Here is a 17022-nt window from a genome sequence, read left to right as displayed (position 1 = left end):
GGAGGCATATACTGACTCACACAGGAGAGAAACCACATGGCTGCTCCGTCTGTGGTAAAGGATTCACTCAGAAGTCTCATCTGCTGAGGCATGTGGATAAAATCCACAAAGGAAGAAAATAGGACAGAAACTGAAAGAGGAAAGAACATTAGGACAAAGAGATTGTTTGTTAGGAAGCAACAGCGATATGGCCCTCATCAAATATGCAGATGACATGGCTCTGGTTGCTTGCCTGGAGGTCAAGTCCATCTCCAGATACTCCCAGTTCATTAACTGCCTCTTGACGTGGTTTGACAATATCTTAGGAGCTCAGTTTGGGTCTCAACTTACTATTAAGACTCAGAATAGTAGAATACACCAGGTCCAATTTAGACATTTGGATCAGCAGGTTGTTTGTCACTGACAGTCACTCAATTAGCAATTTTAGATTGGAAGTTAGCTGGCTAGACTATCTAGTAATCACTGCTGAATACCGACCAGGCAGGGAATGTGCCCAGGGGCCCATATTAACATGGAATAAGTCATTACGGCAGGGGGGTGGCAGGTAGCCTTGGGCCAGTAACCGAAAGGTTGCTAGATCGAATCCCTGAGCTGACAAGGCAGTTAACCCACTGTTCCTAGGCCGTAATTGCAAATAAGAATTTGTTCTTAACCGACTAACCTTAAATAAAGGTTAAATAAAAAATGACAAAATGTGTAGAATAGCAGGAAATTATTTTTAAAACATACATTTCTCTTCACCATCAGAGGGGTAGTCATGTTTTACCGCGAGGTGGGGGGCACCCCAACCAAATCTCTCAGGGCCCCAAAAGGCAGGAGCCGGCCTTGGATTTACTTTTGTAAAACACATTTCTTTGGTTTGAATGATGATCAAACCCTACAGATTAAGATTCCTTTATTGTCCAATTGTGCAGTTCCAAATTCAACTCCTGCTTCAACCCCTCCTAAAGAGACGCATTCAGAAAGTATTCAGACCCCTTAACCTTTTACTTATCAATCTCCCCTACACACGATACCCCATAATGACAAAGCAAAACAATATATATATATATTTTTTTTAACTTAAATATTATTATTATTTTTTTAAATTCATTAAAAATAAAAAACAGATACCGTATTTACGTAAGTATTCAGACCCTTTGCTATGAGGAGACTCGAAATTGAGCTCAGGTGCATCCTGTTTCAATTGATCATCCTTGAGATGTTACTACAACTTTGACTGGAGTCCACCTGTGGTAAATTCAATTGATTGGACATGATTTGGAAAGGCACACACCTGTCTATTTAAGGTCCCACAGATGACAGTGCATGTCAGAGCAAAAACCAAGCCATGAGGTCGAAGGAATTGTCCGTAGAGCTCCGAGAAAGGATTGTGTCGAGGCACAGATCTGGGGAAGGGTACAAAAACAAGTAGCAGCATTGAAGCTCCCCAAGAACACAGTGGCCTCCATCATTCTTAAATGGAATAAGTTTGGAACCACCAAGACTCTTCCTAGAGCTGGACCCCTGGCCAGACTGACCAATCGGGGGAGAAGGACCTTGGTCAGCGAGGTGACCAAGAACCCGATGGTCACTCTGACAGAGTTCCAGAGTTCCTTTGTGTCTGACAGAGTTCCAGAGTTCCTTTGTGGAGATGAGAGAACCTTTCAGAAGGACAACCATCTCTGCAGCACTCCACCAATCAGGCCTTTATGGTAGAGTGGCCAGATGGAAGCCACTCCTCAGTAAAAGGCACATGACGGCCCGTTTGGAGTTTGCCAAAAGGCACCTAAAGGACTCTCAAACCATGAGAAACAAGATTCTCTGGTCTGATGAAACAGATATTGATATCTTCGGCATGAATGTCAAGCGTCACGTCTGGAGGAAATCTGGAACCATCGCTACGGTGAAGCATGGTGGTGGCAGCATCATGCTGTGGGGATGTTTTGCAGAGGCAGTGACTGGGATCAAGGATCAAGGGAAAGATGAACGGAGCAAAATACAGAGATCCTTAATGAAAACTTAATCCAGAACGCTCACAATCTCAGACTGGGGCGAAGGTTCACCTTCCAACAGGACAACGACCCTAAGCACTCAGCCAAGATAACGCAGGAGTGGCTTCGGGACAAGTCTCCAAATGTCCTTGAGTGGCCCAGCCAAAGCCTAGACTTGAACCCGATCTAACATCTCTGGAGAGACCTGAAAATAGCTGTGCAGCGACGGTCCCATCCAACCTGACAGAGCTTGAGAGGATCTTCAGAGAAGAATGGGATAAACTCCCAAAATACAGGTGTGCAAAGCTTGTACCTATATATCCAAGAAGACTCAAGGCTGTAATCGCTGCCAAAGGTGCTTCAACAAAGTACTGAGTAAAGGGTCTGAATACTTATGTAAATGTGATATTTCCATTTACTTGTAATCAATTTGCTAAAATGTCTAAAAACCTGTTTTTGCTTTTTTATTATGGGGTATTGTGATGTCATCTGGGGTATTGCGATGTCATCATGGGGTATTGTGATGTCATCATGGAGTATTGTGATGTCACCATGGGGTATTGTGTGTAGATTGATGAAGGGGAAAACATATTTAATTCACTTTAGAATAATGCTGTAACGTCACAATGTGGAAAAGACGAGGGTTCTGAATAATTTCTGAATGCGTTGTATATAGGAGGTTGGAGCAGGGGGCTGCCATACTATGACTCCTGTGAAGCAGTTGTTGTGGGGGGGTTAAGGGCAGGACAGCAGGTATGGCATCTCGGATTTGATAGCAGCAACCTCTCACTTCTTGGGATTGGAACCCTCCGTTTGCCTCTAAAACGCTAAGCTACCTAAGCTACCTCCCGCCTGTTGATGGACAGTATTGTAGAAAATAAAGCACTGGACCACAGCCATATATACTGAACAAAAATATAAATTCAGTGTTGTTTCATGCACTGAAATAAAATATCCCAGAAATGTTCCATATGCACAAAAAGCTTATTTCTCTCAAATGTTGTGCACAAATTTGTTTACATCCCTGTTAGTGAGCATTTCTCCTTTGTCAATATAATCCATCCACCTGATAGGTGTGGCCTATCAAGAAGCTGAATAAAACAGCACGATCATTACACAGGTGCACCTTGTGCCGGGGACAAAAACGCCACTTTAAAATATGAAGTTTTGTCACACAAAGAACAATGCCACAGATATCTCAATTTTTGCCAGATAATTAAAAGTTGAGCTGCCTCCAGCGTTGTTTTTGAAGATTATGGCAATGAGTGCAACCGGCCTCAGAACAACGTGTGACCATGCCAGCCCCGGACCTTCCTGTGGGATCGTCTGTGGGGGGGGGGGGGCTTTAAACAGCTGCATATTATCAAGATATTAAAGTGTCCACTACAAAAAGGTAAACAATAGGCCTATAACAAATGCAGCACATGGCATTCATTTTTCACATGTAAATAGCACTTTTCAGTGGTGCTCAAAGCCTGCCATTCCATGAGGGCAGCATTTTCTTCTTCAACTCGAATCAACGAGCCCAATCAGTCCTCCGTGACAACAAAATCATAAACAACAGAGTAAGGCTGGCTAATAAGTCCTTAGTTGTGGGGGTTATGCTCAGGTTAAAACCATTTGGATAATATATTCTTCCATATTTCCAAGTCCTGTTCTTGAAGATCAAGGGGTATAACATTTATAGGAATGACTGGAATTCTGATAGACTTTGGTTTTTAATATAAATATATAATTGAATCATATTATTATATCTAGTAGAAAGTAATGGGCTAGAGGAAGCCTATATAACCAACCCATACAGTAAAATTTAACATCCATATATATATATATATACAGTGCCTTGCGAAAGTATTCGGCCTCCTTGAACTTTGCGACCTTTTGCCACATTTCAGGCTTCAAACATAAAGATATAAAACTGTATTTTTTTTGTGAAGAATCAACAACAAGTGGGACACAATCATGAAGTGGAACGACATTTATTGGATATTTCAAACTTTTTTAACAAGTCAAAAACTGAAAAATTGGGCGTGCAAAATGATTTAGCCCCTTTACTTTCAGTGCAGCAAACTCTCTCCAGAAGTTCAGTGAGGATCTCTGAATGATCCAATGTTGACCTAAATGACTAATGATGATAAATACAATCCACCTGCTATGTAAACTTTAACATTGATTTATTCTGCAATAAATGTCATTCAATTGGTAACATACATGTTTTTGTATTATTCTAATGCCTCTTAAGGGGGAAGTAATCTAAAAGTAACTAAATGTAATCAGATTACGTTACTGAGTTTGGGGTAATCCAAAAGTTACACTACTGATTACAATTTTGTACAGGTAACTAGTAACTGTAACAGATTACATTTAGAAAGGAACCCACCCAACCCTGAGCATACAGTATAGATAATATCCACAAAGAGAGAAAAACAGACCACAGAAATATCACCTTCAGTCAGAAGAATAAAAAGACAATGTGAACAACACTCTTAGGAAAGGAGAGTAAACTCCAGACCATTCATACTGTGGGTCTCAGATAAATACATATACTGTACCATGGACTTAATGTTGTAAAACAACGTATGTAAATAAAGTTTGATTTGATTTGAATGACGAGGAAATGATCAAACAGTACAGAGTATTTTAGGAAATTCACAGTTCTGCTGTTCAACGTCTGTTTAATTTTTCCCTTAATTAGAAACAGCAATATCTGGTCATTTGATTTAGGTCAGGCTGATGTAATTGATACATGAAATGGAAAACAATTCCAGAAAAGGTATCCTTGCATTTATCCAAGAGTATTTCCAAGAGTATTTCTCATAAATTCTGACCTAATGCTGCTCATTCATCATGTTGATTTAATCTTGTATGGAGTAATGATAAACTGTTGACTCCTGAGGAAGAATTGATTCTCCCAAATCTTCCAATACTTATGATAACCACTATTTGTCTGCATGTAGTCGTCGTTTTCCTTTATTACTGGTCTGCAGGCTGCCTTGCACAGTAAACTCCCATCCAGCTGGTGGCGCTGTTGTGTTTCTGGGTTCGTCACCAACTAGAACAAAGAACGTCCCAAGATTCCTTGACTAGAACCGGGAAGTAGGATTGGAAACGAGTTGTTATTGTTCCTTGTCTGCAGTAAAGAAAGACATACTTACTAAACTAAACAGGCTACCCATCTCTAATTTTATTAAAATGTCTAAACTACAGAGTTTGTGTGTGTTTTTAAATGAGCGTTTATCGGAGGCTGCTGTGGATATTTTTGGTGCAGTTGAGAAAACGGTAGTGGAGTACCAGGAGGAGAATGATCGGCTACGGAGACTGCTGCGGAGGACACCAGAGATACAACTATGTAGAATAGGTTCGTATGTAGATACTGATAGCTAGCTATAGTTATACTTTATTGATAAACTGTTAACTGATCACCACTTCATACACGTTTAAGAAGTTGTTTTTAAACCTACCGTGCATGAATAAAAACATTGTCATAAAAACAGGAAGTGGGTTTTAATTTATAAATAAAAAAATTATAGCTTCGCTCCAATTACTGAGAAGTAATTGAAAATGGATTCTAGTTTTTAATGATTGAATTGGCATTATAGTTAACCTAGTCTTGAATTTACTGTCTTAAATTGAAATAATAGACCACAACCCTGATGTCTAAAGCCTGTATAGAGTCCCACAGTGGGGGTGTAATAATACCCATAAAACCTTGCGCTCAAACAGGGTTCCAATCGTTTTCCCACCATTCATTTTTCCCATAGGGGATTTTAGAACACTTAACATTTGTACTGCGTTTCATGTTGGCTTACCCCGGTGTGACGGTTTGATAACCATGTATATCTCTCTCAGACAAGGTGACTTTTAGCAATGTTTTCTTCAGTGGCGGTCGGGGCTGGTTTTTTATGAGCACTGGCCTTATTTCTATTAGCATATTGGATGACTGTCATTCATATTCCATTCGCCCAGCTCAATGTAACATCGATAGGTTTAGGTTACTACATGATACTCACATTTTCCCTATACCCATCATGTGGCCGCTACAACATATCGATAGGTTTAGGTTACTACATGATACTCACATTTTCCCTATACCCATCATGTGGCCGCTACAACATATCGATAGGTTTAGGTTACTACATGATACTCACATTTTCCCTATACCCATCATGAGGTCGCTACAACATATCGATAGGTTTAGGTTACTACATGATACTCACATTTTCCCTATACCCATCATGTGGCCGCTACAACATATCGATAGGTTTAGGTTACTACATGATACTCACATTTTCCCTATACCCATCATGAGGTCGCTACAACATATCGATAGGTTTAGGTTACTACATGATACTCACATTTTCCCTATACCCATCATGAGGTCGCTACAACATATCGATAGGTTTAGGTTACTACATGATACCACATTTTCCCTATACCCATCATGAGGTCGCTACAACATATCGATAGGTTTAGGTTACTACATGATACTCACATTTTCCCTATACCCATCATGAGGTCGCTACAACATATCGATAGGTTTAGGTTACTACATGATACTCACATTTTCCCTATACCCATCATGAGGTCGCTACAACATATCGATAGGTTTAGGTTACTACATGATACTCACATTTTCCCTATACCCATCATGAGGTCGCTACAACATATCGATAGGTTTAGGTTACTACATGATACTCACATTTTCCCTATACCCATCATGAGGTCGCTACAACATATCGATAGGTTTAGGTTACTACATGATACTCACATTTTCCTATACCCATCATGTGGCCGCTACAACATATCGATAGGTTTAGGTTACTACATGATACTCACATTTTCCCTATACCCATCATGTGGCCGCTACAACATATCGATAGGTTTAGGTTACTACATGATACTCACATTTTCCCTATACCCATCATGTGGCCGCTACAACAGCCTATGAATGATATTGTACACCAAAGTGGAAGTGAAATATGGCTCGCTCTTCATTTAAGAAATTAATTTGTTCAAAAGTGATCAACTATTGTCTTTCTCTCTTTAAGTCAACTACTCACCACATGCATGTTATGCAGTGCTAGCTAGCTGTAGCTTATGCTTTTAGTACTAGTTTAAATTCTCTGATCCTATGATTGGGTGGACAACATGTCAGTTCATGCTGCAAGAGCTCTGATAGGTTGGATGATGTCGTCTCGAAGTTTTCATAATTACTGTGTAAGTCTATAGAAGGGGGGGAGGGGGAGAACCATGAGCCTCCTATGTTTTGTATTGAAGTCAATGTACTCGGAGGAGGATGGAAGCTAGCTGTCCTCCAGCTACACCATGGTGCTATCCTACAGAGTGCTGCTGAGGCTACTGGAGACCTTCATTGCAAAACAGTGTGTTTTAATCAATTATTTGGTGACGTGAATATATTTAGTATAGTTTTATCTAAGGATAACTTTTTTTTTTTTAAATCACTGTGGAGGATGGGCCTCCCCTTCCACTGATTTTTGTCTTTATTTACTCTGATTCGAAAATGCTAATTAGCATCAAAATAAGACATCATTGGAAACTACAAATCCCTGCAGCGCCTGCTCATCATCTCTATCAGACACCTTTGCTAACAGGTATTTTGTCAATTAAACATTTGCACAAGACCGTTCACAGAATGTTCAATTTAAGGAAATGTAGCCAATTTATTCATTATTTATTTCATTACTACATTTTAGATAACATTCGATAGTTAATCCAGACATTCTTACTTGATTCTGCAGTCTCATGTAGATCATCATGGCATTTGTAGTTCTTTTTGATAGCCACATTAGCAGCTAATTAGGATTTCATTTTTGGGGGGGGGGGGTAAATATAGGCAAATATATTGATAAAAGTCATCTTGTCCTAGAGAGATTTACACGTTTATCAAAACGTCATTCCAGGGTAAGACTCCTTATTTAAAGTCATTGTAAAATCCCCTATGGGAAATGGTTGAAAAAAGATTAGACCCATTTCCCTGTTTGACCGTTTTATGGTTATGACTTATACTGTGGTAATTTGGTATTTTATTAGGATTCCCATTATCTGTTGGAAAAGCAGCAGCTACTCTTCCTGGGGTCCACACGAAACATAACATCATCCAGAACATTAATAGACAAGGACAGCTCAAGGACAGAACTACAGAAAACATTTTAAAAAGGCACACGTAGCCTACATAAATATATCAATACATACACACAAAACTATCTAGGTCAAATAGGGGAGACGCGTTGAGAGGTGTTGCTTTATCTGTTTTTTAAACAGGTTTTCTGTTCACTTGAGAAATTTCAGATGGAACGGAGTCCGATGCAACAATGGCTCTTCATAATACTGATCGCTTTCTTGAATTTGTTCTGGATTTGGGGACTGTGGTAACCTCTGCTCCTCTTCTCTGTCCCTCCAGAACCCGTGCAGCTCTCTGTCTCTGAAGAGGGGGTTCCCCCTGAGCAGCAGCACTGTGAGCAGGAGTGGAGTCCCAGTCTGGGGCAGAAGGACCCAGAGACCAAACAGATTAAAGAGGAACAGGAGGAAGTCAGGACCAGTCAGGAGGAAGAGCAGCTTCAAGGGGTGGAGCCTGATATCATAGAGTTCATATTTACTCCTCCTTGTGTGAAAAGTGAATGTGATCAGGAGGACCCACGTCAAGATCCCATACTTGCTGAACACCCAACTCTCCTGAAAATGTCTAAACTACAGTCGTTTCAAGAGTTTTTAAATGAGCGTTTAACGGCGTTTGCTGCTGTGGAGATTTCCGGGCATTTGCGAAAGCAGTAGGAGAGTACCAGGAAGAGAATGATCTGCTACGGAGACTGCTGCGGATCACACCGGAGATAAAACTATGTAGAATAGGTTCGTATGTACATCTTACAATTTATCTTTCGGTCGTTCAAATCTCCCCAAACAGTGGGACAGATGAGGCCACTAAGGCTGTGTTTATGCCCCCAACCCAAAGGGCCACTTGATGTTATGTCAGATAGAACAGAACATAGAGATGTAGTTCCACAAATACAAAATGAGGTGTTTGTATCAGGAACCCATAATCTCAGACAGAACAATACAGACGACAATCTGCAACAAAATGAAAGACGAGGTAAACACACAACACCTCAGTGGTTTCAGGAAATATTCAGACCGCTTGACTTTTTCCACATTTTGTTACGTTACAGCCTTTTTTCTAAAATGCATTTAAATCGTTTTTTCCTCATCAATCTACACACAATACCCCATAATGACATCACAATACCCCATAATGACATCACAATACCCCATAATGACATCACAATACCCCATAATGACATCACAATACCCCATAATGACATCACAATACCCCATAATGAGCTTGTCACACTGGTATTTGGGGAGTTTCTCCCATTCTTCTCTGCAGATCCTCTCAAGCCCTGTCTGGTTAGATGGGAGCGTTGCTGCACAGGTATTTTCAGGTCTCTCCAGAGATGTTAGATCGGGTTCAAGTCCGGGCTCTGGCTGGGCCACTCAAGGACATTCAGAGACTTGTCCCGAAGCCACTCCTGCGTTGTCTTGGCTGTGTGCTTAGGGTTGTAGTCCTGTTAAAACCTTCGCCCCCTTTCTGAGGTTCTGAGCGCTCTGGAGCAGGTTTTCATCAAGGATCTCACTGTACTTCAAATCACATTGGTCACATACACATTTAGCAGATGTTATTGCGAGTGTATTGAAATGCTTGTGTTCTGAGCTCCAACTGTGCAGTAGTGTCTAAAAATTCACAGCAGTACACAAATCTAAAAGTAAAAGAATGGAATGAAGAAATATATAAATATTATGACGAGCGATGTTAGTGGCATTGACTAAAATACAGTATATACACATATATACACACTATTAAAGTGACCAGTAAGGCAGTATGATTCCATGTCTATGTACATAGGGCAGCATCCTCTAAGGTGCAGGGTTGAGTAACTGGGTGGTAGCTGGCTAGTGATGGCTGTTTAACAGTCTGATGGCTTTGAGATAGAAGATGTTTTGTTGAGTAACTGGGTGGTAGCCGGCTAGTGATGGCTAGTTAACAGTCTGCTGGCTTTGAGATAGAAGATGATTTGTTGAGTAACTGGGTGGTAGCCGGCTAGTGATGGCTGTTTAACAGTCTGCTGGCTTTGAGATAGAAGATGTTTTGTTGAGTAACTCCCGAGTGACGATAAACGTGAATCCGAGCATCACCCTGGTGAGACAAAACCGCGACTTGTCAGTGTTGAGCACTTTTTGCCAGTCCTGTCTGGTCCAGCGACGGTGGGTTTGTGCCCATAGGCGACGGTGATGTCTGGTGAGGACCTGCCTTACAACAGGCCTACAAGCCCTCAGTCCAGTCTCTCTCAGCCTGTTGCGGACAGTCTGAACACTGATGGAGGGATTGTGCGTTCCTGGTGTAACTCTGACTGTTGTTGTTGCCATCCTGTACCTGTCCCACAGGTGTGATGTTTGGATTGTACCGATCCTGTGCAGTTGTTGTTACACGTGGTCTGCCACTGCGAGGACAATCAGCTGTCCGTCCTGTCTCCCTGTAAGCTGTCTTAGGCGTCTCACAGTACAGACATTGCAATTTATTGCCCTGGCCACATCTGCAGTCCTCATGCCTCCTTGCAGCATGCCTAAGGCACGTTCACGCAGATGAGCAGGGACCCAGAGCATCTTTATTTTGGTGTTTTCCAGAGTCAGTAGGAATGCCTCTTTAGTGTCCTAAGTTTTCATAACTGTTACCTTAATTACCTACCGTCTGTAAGCTGTTAGTGTCTTAATGACCGTTCCACAGGTTCATGTTCATTAATTGTTCATGGTTCATTGAGAAACCGTATTTAAACCCTTTACAATCAAGATCTGTTATTTGGATTTTTATCAATTACCTTTGAAAGACAGAGTCCTGATAAAGGAACATTATTTATATATAGTTTTTAAATAATTGGGTTGTAGCTGGGTAGTGATATTTATTAAATTGATATTATTAATTATTAAACAGGCTAGAGATTGATTCTGTATGTTGGCAACAGCCTCTCTATGTGCTAGTGGTGGCTATTTAACAGTCTGAAGGCCTTGAGATAGAAGCTGTTTTTCAGTCTCTCGGTCCCAGCTTTGATGCACCTGTACTGACCTCGCCTTCTGGATGATAGCGGGAGAACAGGCAGTGGCTCGGGTGGCTGTTGTCCTGATCATCTTCCTGTGACATCGGGTGCTGTAGGTGTCCTGGAGGGCAGGCATTGTGCCCCGGGACCGTTCACCCTCTGGAGAGCCCTGCGGTTGTGGGCGGTGCAGAGGGTCTTAGGGGCCAAGTCCCCCATTGCGCCTTCTTCACCACACTGTCTGTGTGGGTGGACCATTTCAGATTGTCAGTGGTGTGTACGCCGAGGAACTTGAAGCTTTCCACCTTCTCCACTACTGTCCCGTCGATGTGGATTGGGGCTCCCTCTGCTGTTTCCTGAAGTCCACGATCAGCTTCGTTTTGTTGATGTTGAGGGAAGGTTATTTTCCTGACACCTCTCCACCAGGGGCCTCACCTCCTCCACCAGGGCCCTCACCTCCTCCACCAGGGGCCTCACCTCCTCCACCAGGGGCCTCACCTCCTCCACCAGGGGCCTCACCTCCTCCACCAGGGGCCTCACCTCCTCCACCAGGGGCCTCACCTCCTCCACCAGGGGCCTCACCTCCTCCCTGTAGTCTGTCTCGTCGTTGTTGGTAATCAGGCCGCTGTGTCGTCTGCAGACTTGATGATTGAGTTGGAGGCGTAAAGTATATATCCAGAAGGGTTGTCGTCTTGGTGACACTTCCACCTGGAATTGAAGAGAAGACACGCTGTTAGAGCACCGGACAAAGAGACGAGCAACAAGGTTATTTTCATCCTTGCTTCAGCTCGGTTTCAAGCATCTGGATGTCTGGCCCATGTACATGTTGTCACAAACACAGTGTAGGATGGAAATCACATGTCATGTGACCACGTCCTTAACACAACCTCTGTTCCAGACCAGGGACCTCAACATACAATACATCCTCATTCAGTCCTAACAGCCTGGATACAGAGGTTTTTACCAGGGACCTCAACATACAATACATCCTCATTCAGTCCTAACAGCCTGGATACCGAGGTTTTTACCAGGGACCTCAACATACAATACATCCTCATTCAGTCCTAACAGCCTGGATACAGAGGTTTTTACCAGGGACCTCAACATACAATACATCCTCATTCAGTCCTAACAGCCTGGATACAGAGGTGTTTACCAGGGACCTCAACATACAATACATCCTCATTCAGTCCTAACAGCCTGGATACAGAGGTTTTACCAGGGACCTCAACATACAATACATCCTCATTCAGTCCTAACAGCCTGGATACAGAGGTTTTTACCAGGGACCTCAACATACAATACATCCTCATTCAGTCCTAACAGCCTGGATACAGAGGTTTTTACCAGGGACCTCACCATACAATACATCCTCATTCAGTCCTAACAGCCTGGATACAGAGGTTTTTACCAGGGACCTCAACATACAATACATCCTCATTCAGTCCTAACAGCCTGGATACAGAGGTTTTTACCAGGGACCTCAACATACAATACATCCTCATTCAGTCCTAACAGCCTGGATACAGAGGTTTTTACCAGGGACTTCACCATACAATACATCCTCATTCAGTCCTAACAGCCTGGATACATAGGTTTTTACCAGGGACCTCAACATACAATACATCCTCATTCAGTCCTAACAGCCTGGATACAGAGGTTTTTACCAGGGACCTCAACATACAATACATCCTCATTCAGTCCTAACAGCCTGGATACAGAGGTTTTTACCAGGGACCTCAACATACAATACATCCTCATTCAGTCCTAACAGCCTGGATACAGAGGTTTTTACCAGGGACCTCAACATACAATACATCCTCATTCAGTCCTAACAGCCTGGATACAGAGGTTTTTACCAGGGACCTCAACATACAATACATCCTCATTCAGTCCTAACAGCCTGGATACAGAGGTTTTTACCAGGGACCTCAACATACAATACATCCTCATTCAGTCCTAACAGCCTGGATACAGAGGTTTTTACCAGGGACCTCAACATACAATACATCCTCATTCAGTCCTAACAGCCTGGATACAGAGGTTTTTACCAGGGACCTCAACATACAATACATCCTCATTCAGTCCTAACAGCCTGGATACAGAGGTTTTTACCAGGGACCTCAACATACAATACATCCTCATTCAGTCCTAACAGCCTGGATACAGAGGTTTTTACCAGGGACCTCAACATACAATACATCCTCATTCAGTCCTAACAGCCTGGATACAGAGGTTTTTACCAGGGACCTCAACATACAATACATCCTCATTCAGTCTAACAGCTGCTGGGCATCAGGGTTTTACCTGGGACCTCAAAAAATACATTTTATTCTCCAAACAAATAAAAAAAGGATACAGACATTTTTCCAGGGACCTCTTTATTAAAATAAAATCCTCATTCAGTCCTAACAGCCTGGATAACAAATGTTTTTACAAGGGACCTCAACATACATTCTATTGTTTATTCAGTTTGAACAGCTGTTTGACAGTGGTTTATATATAATCATTTTGATTGAAAATATTAATTTACATTAATTCAGTTATAACAGCCTGGATACAGGTTTTTACCAGGGACCTCAACATACAATACATCCTCATTCAGTCCTAACAGCCTGGATAACAGAGGTTTTTACCAGGGACCTCAACATACAATACATCCTCATTCAGTCCTAACAGCCTGGATACAGAACAGGGACCTCAACATACAATACATCCTCATTCCAGTCCTAACAGCTGGCCTGGCATCACTATTCGTTATTGGGCATTGGCAAAAATACATTTTATTCTCCAAACAAATAAAAAGGTCAAGACATTCTTCATGGAATTGTCTTTATTAAAATTAAAATGACACAACTCAAGTCCTATTTGTGTAAAACAAATGAACAAACCCATCACGTTTATTCTATTGTTTATGAATGTTTGACCACTAGCTGTTTGAATGTGTAGTTTATATATAATCATTTTGATTGAAAATCATTAATTTGTTAATTGGATTGCCTGTGGTTCTTTGCTATACAACTACTAACACATTAGCCTACAGCTGGCCTGAACATCACTATTTGTTATTGGATTGGCAGAACGACACAACTACTAACACATTAGCCTACAGCTTGAACATCAGCCTACAGCTGGCCTGAACATCACTATTTGTTATTGGATTGGCAGAACGACACAACTACTAACACATTAGCCTACAGTTGGCCTGAACATCACTATTTGTTATTGGATTGGCAGAACGACACAACTACTAACACATTAGCCTACAGCTGGCCTGAACATCACTATTTGTTATTGGATTGGCAGAACGACACAACTACTAACACATTAGCCTACAGCTGGCCTGAACATCACTATTTGCTATTGGATTGGCAGAACGACAACTACTAACACATTAGCCTACAGCTGGCCTGAACATCACTATTTGTTATTGGATTGGCAGAACGACACAACTACTAACACATTAGCCTACCTGGCCTGAACATCACTAGCTGGCACTGACTATTTGTTACATCACTATTTGTTATTGGATTGGCATTTGCTTTTGAACATCACTATTTGTTGCTACTAACACATTAGCCTACAGCTGGCCTAGTATCACTATTTGCTTTTATCACGTTGCTCCCGCTGTCAGGCTCATCTTCCACGATGCCAGAGAGTCTTTGAGACCCGGGGCTATTACTTCACCCGTATGATCATCGGGGAAGAAAGACGTCTGGAGGCAGACATGTTGACATTTCCAGTAGTCATTTATGTAGTGGACTGTCAAACTTAGGTACAGAGTTTCTGACGTTCTGCTCGACCGTAGATCGGCTGAGGTGGAAAAATAAGAAACACTAGCCAGCTTCTCTGTCACTCTTTCGCGGGTAGCAGTGTATAATCACAGCAGGGCTTCTTCAGTGAAATACTTGCGGCTTGGCAGCTGATATTTGTGGTCAACTGTGTTACCTAGTAGCTTTTTAAAGCCTGTCTTTTCTGCTGTAAAGATATATTTTGCGTAGTAATAGGTCACGGCATCCGTTATCTTCTTCCAACTCAAACCTTTCTTCTCAGAAGAGATAACATTTCAAAAGGATGCGGCTGGTAGTTTGTCTTTTATCAGACGTTTTGGGAATCGGGCGCCTGGAGGTCATTCCTCCCATTCCACCGAGTGTTTCAGTTGAAGGGGTTGGTTGTGCTGCTGCTTTTCGTCGTCTTTCGATACATTTTTACACAGGACATTCGTTTGCTGAACATCAGACCTCTTAAACCCGAACCACTTCCATATTACTGAAAAAACATTGTTGCCCTTTTGAGGGATGATTTTATCGCTCCGGCGTGGTTACAATTTGTGAAAGGCTGTATCGGGTTGTGATTGGTGGATAACCTCTGTGCACGTCTTGTCATGCAATTGGGACATGATTGGGCTGACAAAGAGACCGTGAGATGCTGCATTTGCAAAACGTTACAACAGAACGTCGATTCTTGCGATACAGGCATGTTACATATCACCCTAAAATATATTTGAAAAACTCGATATAGCCCAGCCCTAGTATCAAGACTGTATAGCTAACCAGGCTGTATAGCAGGGTAACCTCTGTATCCAGGCTGTATAGGTGACCTCTGTATCCAGGCTGTATAGGTAACCTCTGCTCCTCCTCTCCTTCCCTCCAGACTCCCTGCAGCTCTCTGTCTCTGAAGAGGAGGTTCCCTCTGAGCAGCAGCACTGTGAGCAGGAGTGGAGCCCCAGTCTGGGGCAGAAGAACCCAGAGACCAAACAGATTAAAGAGGAACAGGAGGAAGTCAGGACCAGTCAGGAGGAAGAGCAGCTTCAAGGTCTAGAGCCTGATATCATGAAGTTCATATTCACTCCTTCCTGTGTGAAAAGTGAATGTGATCAGGAGGACCAAACCCAGACTGTGGAGAACAGAGAGAGTGACTCTAAACCAGTGGATCTCAAACCTTTTGTCACTGTGAACCACATTAAGGGTCTCAACATTCCCTGTGACCCTCCAGATAATCAAAACAATGCCTCCAGCCGCTGCTCAGCCGTAAGCAGCTACACAGTAAGACTTGACAGCAGCCCACCATTGGATCCCAACCCACCAATGGGGGAACACTGTTCTAAACCCAGCACCACATCTAGAAAAAGTCACAGCTGTCGTGACTGTGGTGAAACATTTGCTAAAAAAGCTGACCTGAAGAGACATGTGACTCTCACCAAGAACAGACCCAGTGAATGTCGGTTCTGCAAGAAAAGTTTCAACTCCACCTGTAAACTGAAGGCCCATGTCCGACTCTGTCACAGTGGTAAACCCTGTATCTGCCCTGTTTGTGGAATGACCTTCAAACAAAAAAGGAGGCCCTTTCCAATCACATGAGGATTCACACAGGAGAGAAACCATTTAGCTGCGTTGACTGTGGGAAAAGCTTCAATCGGAAGATGAGCCTAACTGAACATAAACTGACTCACACAGGAGAGAAACCATTTAGCTGTGGTGACTGCGGGAAAAGCTTCAATCGGATGGGGCACCTAAACATGCACAAAGTGACTCACACAGGAGAGAAACCATTTAGCTGTATTGACTGCGGGAAAAGCTTCAATCGAAAGGGGCACCTAACCATGCACAAACTGATTCACACAGGAGAGAAACCTTTTACCTGTGATGACTGCGGGAAAAGCTTCAATCGGAAGGGGCACTTAACCATGCACAATCTGACTCACACAGGAGAGAAACCATTTACCTGTGGTGACTGTGGGAAAAGCTTCAATCGGAAGGGGCACCTAACCATGCACAAAGTGACTCACACAGGAGAGAAAGCATTTAGCTGTGGTGACTGTGGGAAAAGCTTCAATCAGAAAGGGGACCTAAGGAGGCACAAACTAATTCACACAGGAGAGAAACAACATGGCTGCTCAGTCTGTGGTAAAAGATTCACTCAGAAGACGAATCTGCTGAGGCATGTGG

General features: G+C 42.4%; 1 pseudogene; it reads left to right on the top strand.

The window, feature by feature from the left end:
* Nucleotides 1-117: 117 nt before the first annotated feature.
* Nucleotides 118-17019, top strand: LOC118377967 (gastrula zinc finger protein XlCGF57.1-like; annotated as a pseudogene).
* Nucleotides 17020-17022: the final 3 nt, after the last annotated feature.

Source organism: Oncorhynchus keta, unplaced genomic scaffold (genome assembly GCF_023373465.1).
Source record: "Oncorhynchus keta strain PuntledgeMale-10-30-2019 unplaced genomic scaffold, Oket_V2 Un_contig_3269_pilon_pilon, whole genome shotgun sequence".
Classification (NCBI taxonomy): Eukaryota; Metazoa; Chordata; class Actinopteri; order Salmoniformes; family Salmonidae; genus Oncorhynchus; species Oncorhynchus keta.
The sequence above is the reverse complement of the archived record's forward strand: the minus strand, read 5'-3'. Positions and strand labels throughout refer to the sequence as shown.